The sequence below is a fragment of the Ostrinia furnacalis genome, unplaced genomic scaffold (assembly GCF_004193835.3).
Source record: "Ostrinia furnacalis isolate ACB-3 unplaced genomic scaffold, ASM419383v2 OfSCF4239, whole genome shotgun sequence".
Classification (NCBI taxonomy): Eukaryota; Metazoa; Arthropoda; class Insecta; order Lepidoptera; family Crambidae; genus Ostrinia; species Ostrinia furnacalis.
In genome coordinates this window covers 644,282-659,166 of record NW_021134478.1, presented here as the reverse complement: position 1 = coordinate 659,166, position 14,885 = coordinate 644,282, and positions in this window count along the sequence as shown.

Genomic DNA, 14,885 nt, shown 5'->3' with positions numbered 1-14,885 from the left:
TGGCAGTGATGTCTGTGTTAAGAAATTCGGTAATAGGAACGTCCGGGTCGTCTAGGACATGCCTAGGTCGTCGCTATTGGGCAGCGACATCTTTCTGGGGTGTTTACGTGGCGGCGCTAACGATAAGAGGGTTCTTGTGGTTGATCGCTTTATCAAAGTAGCGGCGAAAGGCTTCTTTCATTAAGTGATCAATCGATGGGATCTCTAAATCTCTATGGAGATTCGTGTTACGCACGAACCACGGGGCATCCGCGGCTCGGCGTAAGAATTTGTTTTGGAGGGTCTAGAATTTCTTAAGGACTGTGCAAGAAGTGTGAGCAAACACCGGACTGGCGTAAGTCAACACTGGACGAATGCAGGTTTTGTAAATTGTCAACTTATTTCTAAGTGACAATTTACTTTTCCTTCCAACTAGGTTCAGGCTCAAGACGCGTCTGAGGTGCGCAGCGAACGATAATCTCTGGTCGAGGGTGACACCTAAGTACTTAGCCTCACTCTTCCAAGGAATAGTTTGGTCAAATAAGGTGAGATGGGTGGGGACATTAGGACGAGTGCGAACCGGAGGACGTTTCGCAGACAAAGCCCTAGAAAAGTACACTGCTGCACTTTTTACCTCGATACGCCACTTTCTGAACCATTCGCCTAATTGTGTGACTGCGCGTTGGAGCGCCAAGATGTCCGATTACGTCCGGACTTGTACAGTGCAATGTCGTACAATGAAATAAGAATGGGTGCTAGATGATGTCCAGGGTCCTGATGATGGAGTCAGGAGGTGGCCATAGGAACTCCTAAACGAAACGGCGGANTCTGTCTGTCTGTCTGTCTGTTACGCTTTCCCGCTTAAACCTCGCAACCGATTTTGATGAAATTTGGCATAGAGATAGTTTGAGTCCCGGGAAAGAACATAGGATAGTTTTTATCCCGGTTTTTGAAACAGGGACGCGCGCGATAAAGTTTTTCTGTGACAGACAAAATTCCACGCGGGCGAAGCCGCGGGCGGAAAGCTAGTCATAAATAAACCCAGCAATCAAAATATAATATTTGACTAAACAATTTTTTTTAAATCAAATCAAATTTATCACCTTTGTTTTTAATTGACAAGTGTTGTCATCTGTCACTTATTACGATAATATTTAATTATGCATACCTATCTTTCAACTCTTGGTAGATGGAAGAATAAGCTTATTATAAAGAAGCATTAAGATATTCAGTTAATTTCAGAGTAATTGAATTTTAACTGCATTTCAGATAATGTCACCCCATCAGTAACCCCTCAGATAGGTGTCTGCAGATAATATCATTTCACCCCTTCTTTGTTTGATATGATAATATAATTATAATGACTCGCTAAGCAGTCACGTGTGCTGTTTTGTTATTACACGCTTATTTATTAAATATTTTATAAACTAATAACAAAAATAATTACTTAAATTATCATAAATTGTCAATACAAACCACCATACGCTGCAGTGTGCAAAAAATTAGCTGTTTGCTTTGTTTTCTGTATCTAGCCCTATTAAAATTAAATAGTCTATTAGATATTATTGAACTGCTAGTTTTAACATAGACTGCATAATGAGTTTATACGAATCGATTGGTTCATTCGAAATCCTAGAAGCCTGTTTTAATGAATGAACACGAGTAGATTGTGTTTATCAGATAGAGTTTATTTATTTGTGTTAGTTAATAGCAATAGCGGTTCAACCTAGTTTTATCTACAGGTTTTCAGTTACAATGTTGAAAACCGAAACCTAGTCAACCCTCTTGCAATAAATCCAGTGCTCTACTTGCTTGTATTGCCGAAAAACGTGTTTTACTAAACTCATGCGTAAAATCTGTGATTAGGAGGCCAAAGAGAAAAACGGATCACCTGATGGTAATTTGAATAGTGGAACCAATCACAGCCTTGGGTTTATTCTTGAGTTTATTTTCAAGAAAAGAGCTCTGCTGCCGAAATAGAGTATGATGAACATACGAGTAATATGTAGATGATTAATCAATTTCCGTTAAAATTAATGAATATATTAATGCAATTCAAATAAAAATAGATGTCAAGCAAATAATTACTCATCGAGTCACGGGAGAGTGATCGTTAATCTTAATTTCGCGCGAGTCTGAGAATTCCCCGAAGGATGACTGAGATCAAACAAAATCCAAACCATTAACACAACGGCTCATTTATTTCGTTCAATACAATGAACACGGAACAGTTATTATGTTGTATTAGTTAGAGTTAAACTATACATATACAGAAATTATAATAAAAAAAAACTTTTTTAAAAACAAGCTTTATCCTGAAATGCAGTTGTACTAAAACGAAAAAAATAATTGTATGCTTGGTTCAAAGAATTTCAAAAGCTTGTAGCGCAAACAGAAAAAAAGAGGAATAAATTCCATGCGCGATACAAGCTTTTGAAATTCTTTGAACCAAGCATACAATTATTTTTTTCGTTTTAGTACAACTGCATTTCAGGATAAAGCTTGTTTTTAAAAAAGTTTTTTTTTATTATAATTTCTGTATATGTATAGTTTAACTCTAACTAATACAACATAATAACTGTTCCGTGTTCATTGTATTGAACGAAATAAATGAGCCGTTGTGTTAATGGTTTGGATTTTGTTTGATCTCAGTCATCCTTCGGGGAATTCTCAGACTCGCGCGAAATTAAGATTAACGATCACTCTCCCGTGACTCGATGAGTAATTATTTGCTTGACATCTATTTTTATTTGAATTGCATTAATATATTCATTAATTTTAACGGAAATTGATTAATCATCTACATATTACTCGTATGTTCATCATACTCTATTTCGGCAGCAGAGCTCTTTTCTTGAAAATAAACTCAAGAATAAACCCAAGGCTGTGATTGGTTCCACTATTCAAATTACCATCAGGTGATCCGTTTTTCTCTTTGGCCTCCTAATCACAGATTTTACGCATGAGTTTAGTAAAACACGTTTTTCGGCAATACAAGCAAGTAGAGCACTGGATTTATTGCAAGAGGGTTGACTAGGTTTCGGTTTTCAACATTGTAACTGAAAACCTGTAGATAAAACTAGGTTGAACCGCTATTGCTATTAACTAACACAAATAAATAAACTCTATCTGATAAACACAATCTACTCGTGTTCATTCATTAAAACAGGCTTCTAGGATTTCGAATGAACCAATCGATTCGTATAAACTCATTATGCAGTCTATGTTAAAACTAGCAGTTCAATAATATCTAATAGACTATTTAATTTTAATAGGGCTAGATACAGAAAACAAAGCAAACAGCTAATTTTTTGCACACTGCAGCGTATGGTGGTTTGTATTGACAATTTATGATAATTTAAGTAATTATTTTTGTTATTAGTTTATAAAATATTTAATAAATAAGCGTGTAATAACAAAACAGCACACGTGACTGCTTAGCGAGTCATTATAATTATATTATCATATCAAACAAAGAAGGGGTGAAATGATATTATCTGCAGACACCTATCTGAGGGGTTACTGATGGGGTGACATTATCTGAAATGCAGTTAAAATTCAATTACTCTGAAATTAACTGAATATCTTAATGCTTCTTTATAATAAGCTTATTCTTCCATCTACCAAGAGTTGAAAGATAGGTATGCATAATTAAATATTATCGTAATAAGTGACAGATGACAACACTTGTCAATTAAAAACAAAGGTGATAAATTTGATTTGATTTAAAAAAAATTGTTTAGTCAAATATTATATTTTGATTGCTGGGTTTATTTATGACTAGCTTTCCGCCCGCGGCTTCGCCCGCGTGGAATTTTGTCTGTCACAGAAAAACTTTATCGCGCGCGTCCCTGTTTCAAAAACCGGGATAAAAACTATCCTATGTTCTTTCCCGGGACTCAAACTATCTCTATGCCAAATTTCATCAAAATCGGTTGCGAGGTTTAAGCGGGAAAGCGTAACAGACAGACAGACAGACAGACAGACAGACAGACAGACAGACAGACAGAGTTACTTTCGCATTTATAATATTAGTTGGGATTAATTTTAGAGAACGTGCAAAAATATTGGTAAATAAAATAAAACAAAACAATGCAAAATCGCTCCAAATTCTCTAAACGAGTCCACGAGAACGCGACATGTTAGTAAAGACGTTCTTTAAAAAAAAAATTAATTATAAATGAATAGGCCAGTAGCTATATGTAATTAACTTTTTAAAAATCAATTAGCAGGGATTTGTAATGTAACAAATTAGGTAGCCGTTCAGGGTACTGTACGTAGGTACTCGTAGATAAGTTGTAGGTATATACGCCAAGTATTACTTTCTTATAAAAGTTTAACACTTTTAAAACTCTACAAAAGAAAGGGAACTCTATCGTTAAAGGGAAAATGCCTCTCATTTTCATAATAGTTTTATGGAAATCCAAATTATTGGATGTTATTCTTCTTACATTAAATGAATTAAATGTAACAGTTCAAGTCACAACCCTAAAGATCTTCTTTTTAGAGCATTAATATATCTCAATTGGACTAGATCATAAACTGCGGGAGCTTAATAACTTAGTTAAATCAATCAAAACTTACTTACGTAGGTGCTTAAGAAAAAGATTAGACAAAATATAAATGAAATAAAACGGCTACATAATTTGTAATTTTTGCGAATTTATTGCTTTATCGATGATTAATGGTTAGTAGAGATATTAGAGCATTAATTGAATCATTTAACCGCTAATAATGCTCATTAAAATAACTACAGATATGAATCTCTGGGTGGCAATAGTTTCTTCAAATAACAAAGTGTTAATACGATATACGCCAGTAATTAAAGATACTGTACGACAAATAATTGCATCCATAGTCATGAGCTGTGATATGCACGCGAGCCAAATAATATCTGGGATTTCGCATACGAATTAGTTTAAATGCAGGGTATTTCAATAATTAATTAATCGTTAAAGGAAATATGACACATGAAGTTGCGCTTATGATGCAAGTCTATTCATGTATTATTATTTCTTTTTTTAAGAAAATATGACAAATGACATAATTGCTTAGGAAACCAGTAAAAAGCAAGAGTTTTGAACCAGTTTACTTGATTTTATTTGGTACAGACAGATAACCGTATAGTTGTCTACTGCGCTTTCAGTAAATAAATAATTAAGAATCACTATTACAGATTCGAACAGATTGTACGTACAATAAATATAAAATCTGTAGCTATACCGCTTTCTTAAAATCGACTACTGTATAATAAATAAAAAATATTACACAGTAACAAGCATAAATTACACACACATTTAGAGGTTTTTTGGAACACCGCACACAACTGTTGGTAATTGTCTTAAAATTTTCCGCGTACGGTCCTGCAACTAAACGACAGGCTCGGGTCAAAGCGTCTAATTTGTAAGAGCTTTTAAAACTTATTCATACTACAGACAACTCACAACTATTACAGAAAACAAAATTAGTTAAACAGTCCAAGAATTAATACCCACCTAGATATCCAGATAAATAAACCGGTAAATAATCCGCAACACCCTATATGGCGGCAGCCTGTGTTTCACTGGGGGCGGCAATGCGGTCGAATACTGCAGTGAAGTGCAGTGTACAGTTGAGCACATCAGATTAAATATTTTTGTTGAAAAATAGCACCTGTTACAGCTGTATAAGATACAGAGTTAAGCTTGACTTGACGTCTTCCTCTCATACTCGAATTTAAAGATGCTGCATGTGTATTAGGACGCACTTGTGTCTGCTATCGCTGGACAGAACTAATGGATCAAACTGATACGTTATATTTGTATGCAACATTGCAAATTACGGATGTAGAGCTGAATGGTTCTTCTTAAGCCAAAAAACAGTGTGTACGTGGTTCGTAGGTTGTTCGGTGGTTAGCAAACCACGTACTCACTAGTATGTTTTCAACCGACTTCAAAAAAAGGAGGAGGTTCTCAATTCGACACGTATGTTTTTTTTTTCTATGTTTGTTACGCGATAACTCCGCCAATTATGAACCGATTTGAACAAATCTTTTTTCGGCGTATAGGTAATACCTCAAGGGTGGTCCCATTTAAATTTAATAATAAAAAAAACAACCCCCAAGGGTGGAAAATTGGGGATGAACTTTTTTATACGTAATATCTCCGCCGATTATAAACCAATTTGAACGATTATTTTTTTGTTGAATAGGTATTATCAAAAGGGTGGTTTCATGCGAATTTGAAGAAAATATTTCACCCCCAATGGTGGAAAATTGGGGATGAACTTTTTTATACGCAATATCTCCGCCGATTATGAACCAATTTGAACGATAATTTTTTTGTTGAATAGGTATTATCAAAAGGGTGGTTTCATGCGAATTTGAAGAAAAACTGGTCATGGTAGGTACAACTCCTTAATGCTTAGGAGTTGTAGGATAATTCTTTAAATATTATAAGTACAAATAGACCAACAGTTGTATTCTTTCATGTTTTTAAGGTGGGCTGACGGTTTAAGGTCTTTTTAGGTTTCCTATATGGTAACCTGTATTTTGTAGGGAATATTATTTTACACTAGACATGAAGAATATGGTCTCAATGTACTGCCTACCTTCAGTGGTAACATCAAGGTAATAATTAGTTAACTAAAAAGCAAGAAATAAGTAAAATTTTATAAAAAAAAAAAAACCGACTCCAAAAAACCTACACTAAAAAGGAGAAAAATAATTACTAATTACCTTAGTTAATTATTAATTAGGTCTTTTGGAGTCGGTTTTATTTATTTTTATAAAATTTTACTTATTTTTTGGTTACAGTGCATGCAACGGTTACGGTTACAGCTCTTTAATGAGTACCCGGCTTTATGATGGCATTGCTCGAATTCTGCATATTATTTGCTTCTATCATATGGGCTACAATACTGCCTAATATATGCAGGCGTTATACCACGACGACTAGTTTCTAAAGATTGGTTAGACCTACAGCTCTATTCTGTTAAGATAAGGTCATTAATTCGAGTCCCATCTGAGACCGTCGATTGTTTCAATGAAAATCACTCCCTATTGTCATTTGACTCCATTAGCATCTGACTTAGTCAGAATGGAACCGACACGAAATGCAGACGACTAATTAGTGAATAGTGACGAAAAAGGCAATTTTGTTAAATTGATTGTTTTTGAATTTGAATTAGAATAGATAAAACGTCAAGTCCTAAGGAAAATCTAATCCAAACGGGAAGTACACGGAGGACTAGCCGTTTGGTATGCGAAAAGCAATACAGATTGTGATATTTTGATAGGGAAAGTGCTAGTTATCACGCGTTCAGGCATAAAAGGAAGTTATTAAAGTTATATAATTGTATCGTTTATGAGATCTACGGACCCCGAATGAGGAACGATGCGAATGGATTTATTAATCATGTTGCAGGTTGCCCGCTGCAGTTCTATTCCTCAAGTTGAAGTTTCAATCTGAGTTAGACAAATTGAGGCTGCCGCAAAGTCTGGAGCGATTCATCAATTTTGTGTTTATTGATTTGAAAATAATGTGTTCATGTGTATTTGGCTTCAGCACTTGCAAATGAAAAAACTTAAGGGAGTATTTTTCTCTAATGTTGATAATTGGAAATGCACACCACAACACAAAGCTCACGTTAAAGTTGTTGCAATTCACGAAGGCGAGAGAGCTTTACATATATGGTGGCTAGGTACTGTTCGTTTTTTAAAAGTTCTGATAGACACTATCCTTATATGCATGTACGTACTACGTACACGTACACATACAAGTAAAGTTCACGCACTTTCGTGAGTTCCAAGAACTATAATAAATTCAATATAGGACCTAAATACTACGAGTAAATTCTAATTATCTTAGATCTACTCAATCGTTACTATTTATTTTATGGGGCCGCCACCTCCATCAGCCTAGAGTGATTAGATTAAAATCTATTTATATTAAGTCCTAGGATGAAAGAGTACAGCCGAGGACAAAAAATAAAGTAAACAAACCTAACTACCATCCCATTTAAAAGTTACGATACTCATCAAACAAACCGTCCTACAACTAATGCTATACTTATTCCTTAACGCATTTTAAACAGTACGGAACTTGTGTTGCTAATTTATCCTGCCTGACAAACTAATATTATATTATTTTTAGGCTGAGTTTCACCATTTTACTTTAACTTTGACAAACATCAAAAATCTGTTATACTCCATACAAAAAGCACTAGTTACTGTTATTGTTACGGTTAAAAAAAGGTGGTGCAACTCAGCCTTAAATGGGTAAAGGACAATGACCAAAAATGTATGGAGTGTGGTCCATATGTCCACCACTAACGAGACCTATGTAGTAAAATAGTCTACTAAATACTGATTCATTATAACCAAACCGCAATCAAAAATATGCTGTCAGTAAAAAGTTATGACTGAATGAAAAGTCAAGTTTTTTACCTTTTCATCCAAAAAATGTTCTTGATATCATTCTACCCATCGCACATTTTGGATTAATCTATGCATGTTATGTCATGTCGCTTAGTGTGCCGTGTTAGATTATCGCTAAAAGAAAAAAAAATAAGCTCAAAAGAAGGACAACAATATTGGAATTATGGTCGGGCGGTCGCTGCTCCGCCCCTATTGGTTGTAGGGTGATGTTTTAAAACCTAAAACCATCCTTGATAAATGGTCTATCCATAACAAAAATATTTTTTCAAATCGAACCAGTAGTTCCTGAGATTAGCGCGTAAACTACTACAATTTTTCATACGGTCATAACTTTTTACTGACAGCTTATTTTTGTTTCGTCCCATATTGAAAGTTAATCTCTATTTAATGGACTATAAGCCAATATAGGTCTCATTAGTGGTGGACATTTGGACCACTTTTGGTCATTGTCCTTTTAAACTTTTTTGGTTGCATAGCAGAAATCACTCATCCAAGTAATTATTATTAAAAAATTTAATTACCAATAAGTGGTTTAAAGGGCTGCATGGCTTTATGACTTTATGCCTTTGCCTATACTAAAAACAGACTAGAACAAAAAAAAAGTTATATAGTCACGTCCCTACTTCGTGTTTTTTCCGGACCGCGTCCCAGCAACCGTACCCCATGTTATACTTGTGTAGTACGTAATTACAAGCGCTTGTTGCTAGGCTGTTAGGTAGATACCTAAGCGCGAGGTCATCCCTTAACCGACCTTAGAAAATTTACCAATAAGTGGTTTAAAGGGCTGCATGGCTTCATGACCTTATGCCTTTGCTTATCCTAAGGACAGACTATTACAAAAAAAACTTCTATAGTCACGTCCCTACTTCGTGTTTTTTCCGGACCGCGTCCCAGCAACCATACCCCATGTTATACTTGTGTAGTACGTTACAAGCGCTTATTGCTAGGCTGTTAGGTAGATACCTAAACACGAGGTCATCCCTTAACCGACCTTAGAAAATTTACCAATAAGTGGTTTAAAGGGCTGCATGCCTTCATGACCTTATGCCTTTGCTTATCCTAAGGACAGACTAGAACAAAAAAAAGTTATATAGTCACATTAGTCACGTCCCTACTTCGTGTTTTTTTCCGGACCGCGTCCCAGCAACCGTATCCCATGTTATACTTGTGTAGTATGTAATTACAAGCGCTCATTGCTAGGTTGTTAGATACCTAAGCGCGAGGTCATCCCTTAACCGACCTTAGAAAGATTTACCAATAAGTGGTTGAAAGGGCTGCATGGGTTCATGACCTTATGCCTTTGCCTATACTAAAGACAGACTAGAACAAAAAAAAGTTATATAGTCACGTCCCTACTTCGTGTTTTTTCCGGACCGCGTCCCAGCAACCGTATCCCATATTATACTTGTGTAGTACGTTATTACAAGCGCTCATTGCTAGGCTGTTAGATACCTAAGCGCGAGGTCATCCCTTAACCGACCTTAGAAAGATTTACCAATAAGTGCTTTAAAGGGCTGCATGGCTTCATGACCTTATGCCTTTGCTTATCCTATGGACAGACTAGAACAAAAAAAGTAATATAGTCACGTCCCTACTTCGTGTTTTTTCCGGACCGCGTCCCAGCAACCGTACCCCATGTTATACTTGTGTAGTACGTAATTACAAGCGCTCATTGCTAGGCTGTTAGATACCTAAGCGCGAGGTCATGCGCAGAGCTTTGCGCGTTGCGGGAAGCAGAGCGTAGCGAGAGTCGAGACAAAGTTTAATGGATGACTTTGTATTATAGAATACAAGATGTGTTTGTCTTTAGAACTTACGATTAGGTTATGGATGCTATCTTAAAGTAAGTAAAATCGTTCAGTGGAAAATTTGACGAGAAAAGTATAGGGTCAATCAGTGTGTAATAGTGAAATAAAATAAATGTTCTTAGAAAGAAAATGGTAGTTGACTTGGGGAAAATGGCAAATCATGATGGTCCGATTTTAAATAATTTTCGTAACCAAAGAAAAAATTACATTCTGTCGCGAAAATAAATATTTAGTTAGAGGAATCTATCATTGCTCATGTTTGCTATTAGTTTCCGAGATAGAAAATATTTTGTTAATAAATAAAGTTTGTATGATCAAGACACGCCATAGATAATAAGATATTTTGAGACAAACGGAACTCTACACGCCCGTGTAGAAATTCGTGTAGAAACCTTTCGCCAATCGCTAGTTTTGGAAAACGTCACCAGACCAGCTCTGAGCTATCGATCTCCGCTATGAGCTTCACCTGTGAGCTAGGCCTTACACAGCTAACCCGTACTAGAAGCCAGAGCACGTAAAACTGGTATTATGAATCCAAGCGCACAGAATGCTTAATTTCACTATCGGAAGTCGCAGGCACGAACCTCGCCTGTGCTGTTAGGTTATAACGATTGGAACCCATTTAGCTGTTAACAACGTCTCAATAAACATCGGCAATTCAATGAAGATATTTTGTTAAAATTTTCTAACGTTAAGGCTGGGTTGTGCCATCTTACTTTAAAAATAATGAACGTCAAAAATCTGTCTAACTCCATACAAAAAGCACCGGTTATTGTTATTGTTACGGTTAAAATAAGGTGGTGTAACTGAGCCTGAGTATCGCTATGGTTACGGTTAAAGTTAGTTGGTGCAACTCAGCCTAACGTCCGTATTCACAAAAAAATACTATGAGGTCTCACAGTGCGCGTGGACGCACAGGGTGACACACGAACCAATCACAGAGCTCTATTCAACGCTGTGCGTTCAATTTGCTGCTTCACTTAAGCAAGCATCGTTTGTGAATACGGGTTAAGAAGAGTCGCAGCTTTTGAAATGCGTGATAGAGATTTAATTTGCTTAAATTGTAAAACATTTTTTTTAAGAAAGAAGTCATTGTCTATAATGAAATATACCACTTCACATAAAGTTAGAAGGATTGATTGCAATAAATACATTTTTTACAGATTGTCTTAACTAACGTTACGTTAGTAAATCATTTTGATTTTAAATAAAATAACGTTTATTCTACTAAAAAGACAAAAGTTGTTGAGATTCCGCCCAACAATTGAAAGAAAATTAAAAGCAATATTGAAATTGGGAAATCAATTAGTTCCGTATGTAAGTCATAAGCTTAATAAAATATCAGAGCACAATAAAATATAACATCTGAAATACAATATTTTAAAAATGCCCTACTTTCCACGAATAGATCTAATAAATCGATACGAAAAAAGCGAACGAAACGGTGTCATCGATTTCACTAACAATTTCCACGAAAACTGTGTTAAAACGAACAGAGAATTAATATTTGATTGGACTGAAATTATATGAAATTGAATATAGTACCATTCCCATGGATTAAAAATTCAATATATTTTTCAGTCTGAAAATTCATCAATAATGGAGTTCCAATGGATTTCAAATAATAACCTGCCTTTTTGGTAGGAGTATCAATTTCAGTTCGTTGATTCGTCCAAATCATTCCAATAGCTCTATAACCAAAGATAATCTCTACCTACATTGGTACAGTTTCCTATTGACATGTTATTAATTTTGAACCAATCGAAATCTTCATTCGTTCTTGAACCCTACCTTTACAGAAACATTTTTAACCGACTTCAACAAAAGGATGAGGTTCTCAATTCGGTTGTTAAATCATTTTGACCGTGCTAGAAATCAACCTTGAAACCTACTGCGTGTTTCAGTACTATGCCACCGAGCTGCAGTTGTAGATTAACTAATTACAACTTTAATTGGAGCTAGTAAATTGTCATTTGAATCATAGACAACGAGTAGAATCGGAACCGCTGAATTTATTTGATCATTTTATTTTTAATTATAAATGGTAATTTAGCCATTTCACGGAAAGCGACAGTTCTATATTTCATGAGAATAAGAAATGTATTTTATATTATTTAAACAAAAGCATAAATAAAGCCTATGATCTATTATTTAGCCTGTGATTCATAGGCTGTCGTTCGGTTTCCGCACGATATAACATTTATGTACGTACATGGACATTATTAAAGCAACAAGGCCTAGTTTTTTGATTCGTTGTTAAAATAATTAATTGACAAATTTCACTTCTAATAAATCAAAATCAAAAAAATTTTTATTCAATTTAGACCACTAGTGGCACTTATGAACGTCAAACAAAATACAGTAAAAATAAATCTAGCCCATAAGGAGCACTTTACATGTCTCCTTATCTTTTGGGCCCTACCAGCGCTTCGAGACAAACTTAAGGCAAGTGCTGAGAAGAAACGCCGGAACAAACTTAGTCACTAGTTGCCAGTAATTATTTTATCTAACGGTAAGAATAACCAAATTCAAGTAGGTACATCAAATATGTTAATATTTAACCATTAGTAGCAAAATTAAGCAATTAGGCTTGGTTGCACCATCTTACTTTAACTTTGACAAACGTCAAAAATCTATCAAGCTCCGTACAAAAAGCACCAGTTATTGTCATAGTTACTGTTAAAGTTGTGGTGCAACTCAGCCTTAGTTACTTTAACTACGAATCAAAAAACTGGGCCTAAGGCGAAAAGTTCCTCAAATTAGTGGACTTTGATAAGATTTCCTCTATTTACGTGTCTCACTGGAGAAAATTATAAAAGTTTAACAATAATTTTGAATGCGTTTAAGCTTACTTGGTGTCCTAGAGATGTCAATCAGCCTCATATAGGTAACTCATAGCCCTGGACTAGACCCAGATATAATAAATTATTCAAATGTTTTTCACGCTTGCGAAGTCTGCCAGTGTTTTATTTAAATAATTTAATAATCTACGGCCTATGTCTACGAGTATGATACATATCCACGAGCTTTGCTTAATTAGGAATTGGCGCCATATTAAAGTGTTCAAGTAAATAAATAAATAATAATAAACATTCTTGTCAAAATCAATCTAGATTCATAGTTTAACAGCGACTTCTGCGCTCATTATTGTAGATAATTATATTTATATTTCCTTACTTTGAAGTCTAAACCTCGAACAATTAGTATGTTTTCATTATGCAATATTAATTACAAGTCAATTTATAATATTAGTAGGATATAACATTTGCGACTATGTTTTCTACAAGTAACGCTCGTGTACTTCCTAAACGGCGAACAATTATAAACATTACATTAGAGTAGTTAATTCCTACATATTTTATATAATAATAAGTGTTTTTATTCTTATTACTTTGAAGTTTGCCCCTTGAACAATTAGTGTTGTCATTATACAATTTATAAGTCAATATGACACTTGCAATACAAAACGCGGGTGTTTCGTGTACTTCCTAAACGGCGAACAGTTATAAACATTACATTAGTGAGTTAAATTCCTACATTTAAAATAATAAGTGTTTTTATTCTTATTACTTTGAAGTTTGCCCCTCGAACAATTAGTGTTGGCATTATACAATAATTATAAGTCAATATAACACTTGCAATACAAAACGCGGGTGTTTTGTGTACTTCCTAAACGGTGAACAGTTATAATCATTACATTAATGTAGTTAATTCCTACGTATGTTATAATAATTGGTCATTAGGGTCATGTGATGTGCTTCATTCACACGAATTATCAGGGTGGGAGATCTGCGAACTTTGTTTTGTATGGGGTGGCACGAATGTGTGCATAGTTTGTATAGGGTATGAATAATGTTTAGTACTAAATGAGTAAAACGCAGGAGTTGTACAGAGTTAACAATGTATTTTAGGTTTGAAAGAATTTTGGCATAATGAAATTACTATGCAGGTATTTGTTAGTAAATATTTTGTTTTTTTTTAGACAGAAAAACAAGAAGTCTAGAAAATTTAAGATACTCACAAAAACTTATGGTAGAGGCATCTATGATTGAGATCGAACGTTCTTTGCACAGAAGATAACTAGTTAATGAACTTAATTGCATATGCACCAGTAGAAAAGCAAACTTAAAACCAAAACCACCCAAATACCTAACATTTTCTGAAAATTGTGTGAATTCAAGAAATATTCCAATTTTATTCAAGTTCAAATAGATTATTCAGTACATAGGCCCCAAATATAGCTGAGAAGTGGCGGTAGAAACTTAGTCACCACAGTATAAAAGATATGATAAAAATAATCTATTTACATGTTTAGGTTCTTACGACTGAGTTCACAACCCTAAAAGAAAGATTTATCAACATAAAAAATAACTAAGTAATACAGGATACTAAGGATTCCTTCCTGCTATTCACATTTAATTGAAATACGACATAAAATCTCAGCATTTTGTCTGTAACTAACAAGAAACGAACGAATTTATGCGACAATTATTGCGAAGTAAACAACAATAAATATCCTTGTTACTTGAAAACTTGCAAAACATTATTGTTTTGTAAAACTTATGCTAAACTTATGTTTTACTGAACAGTTATGCATAGGTAATTTGTCCAGAGTTTGTTGACTATTTTTTGAACATATTTTATGTGAGTAATAAGTAAAAACACCAGACCATTGGTTTCAT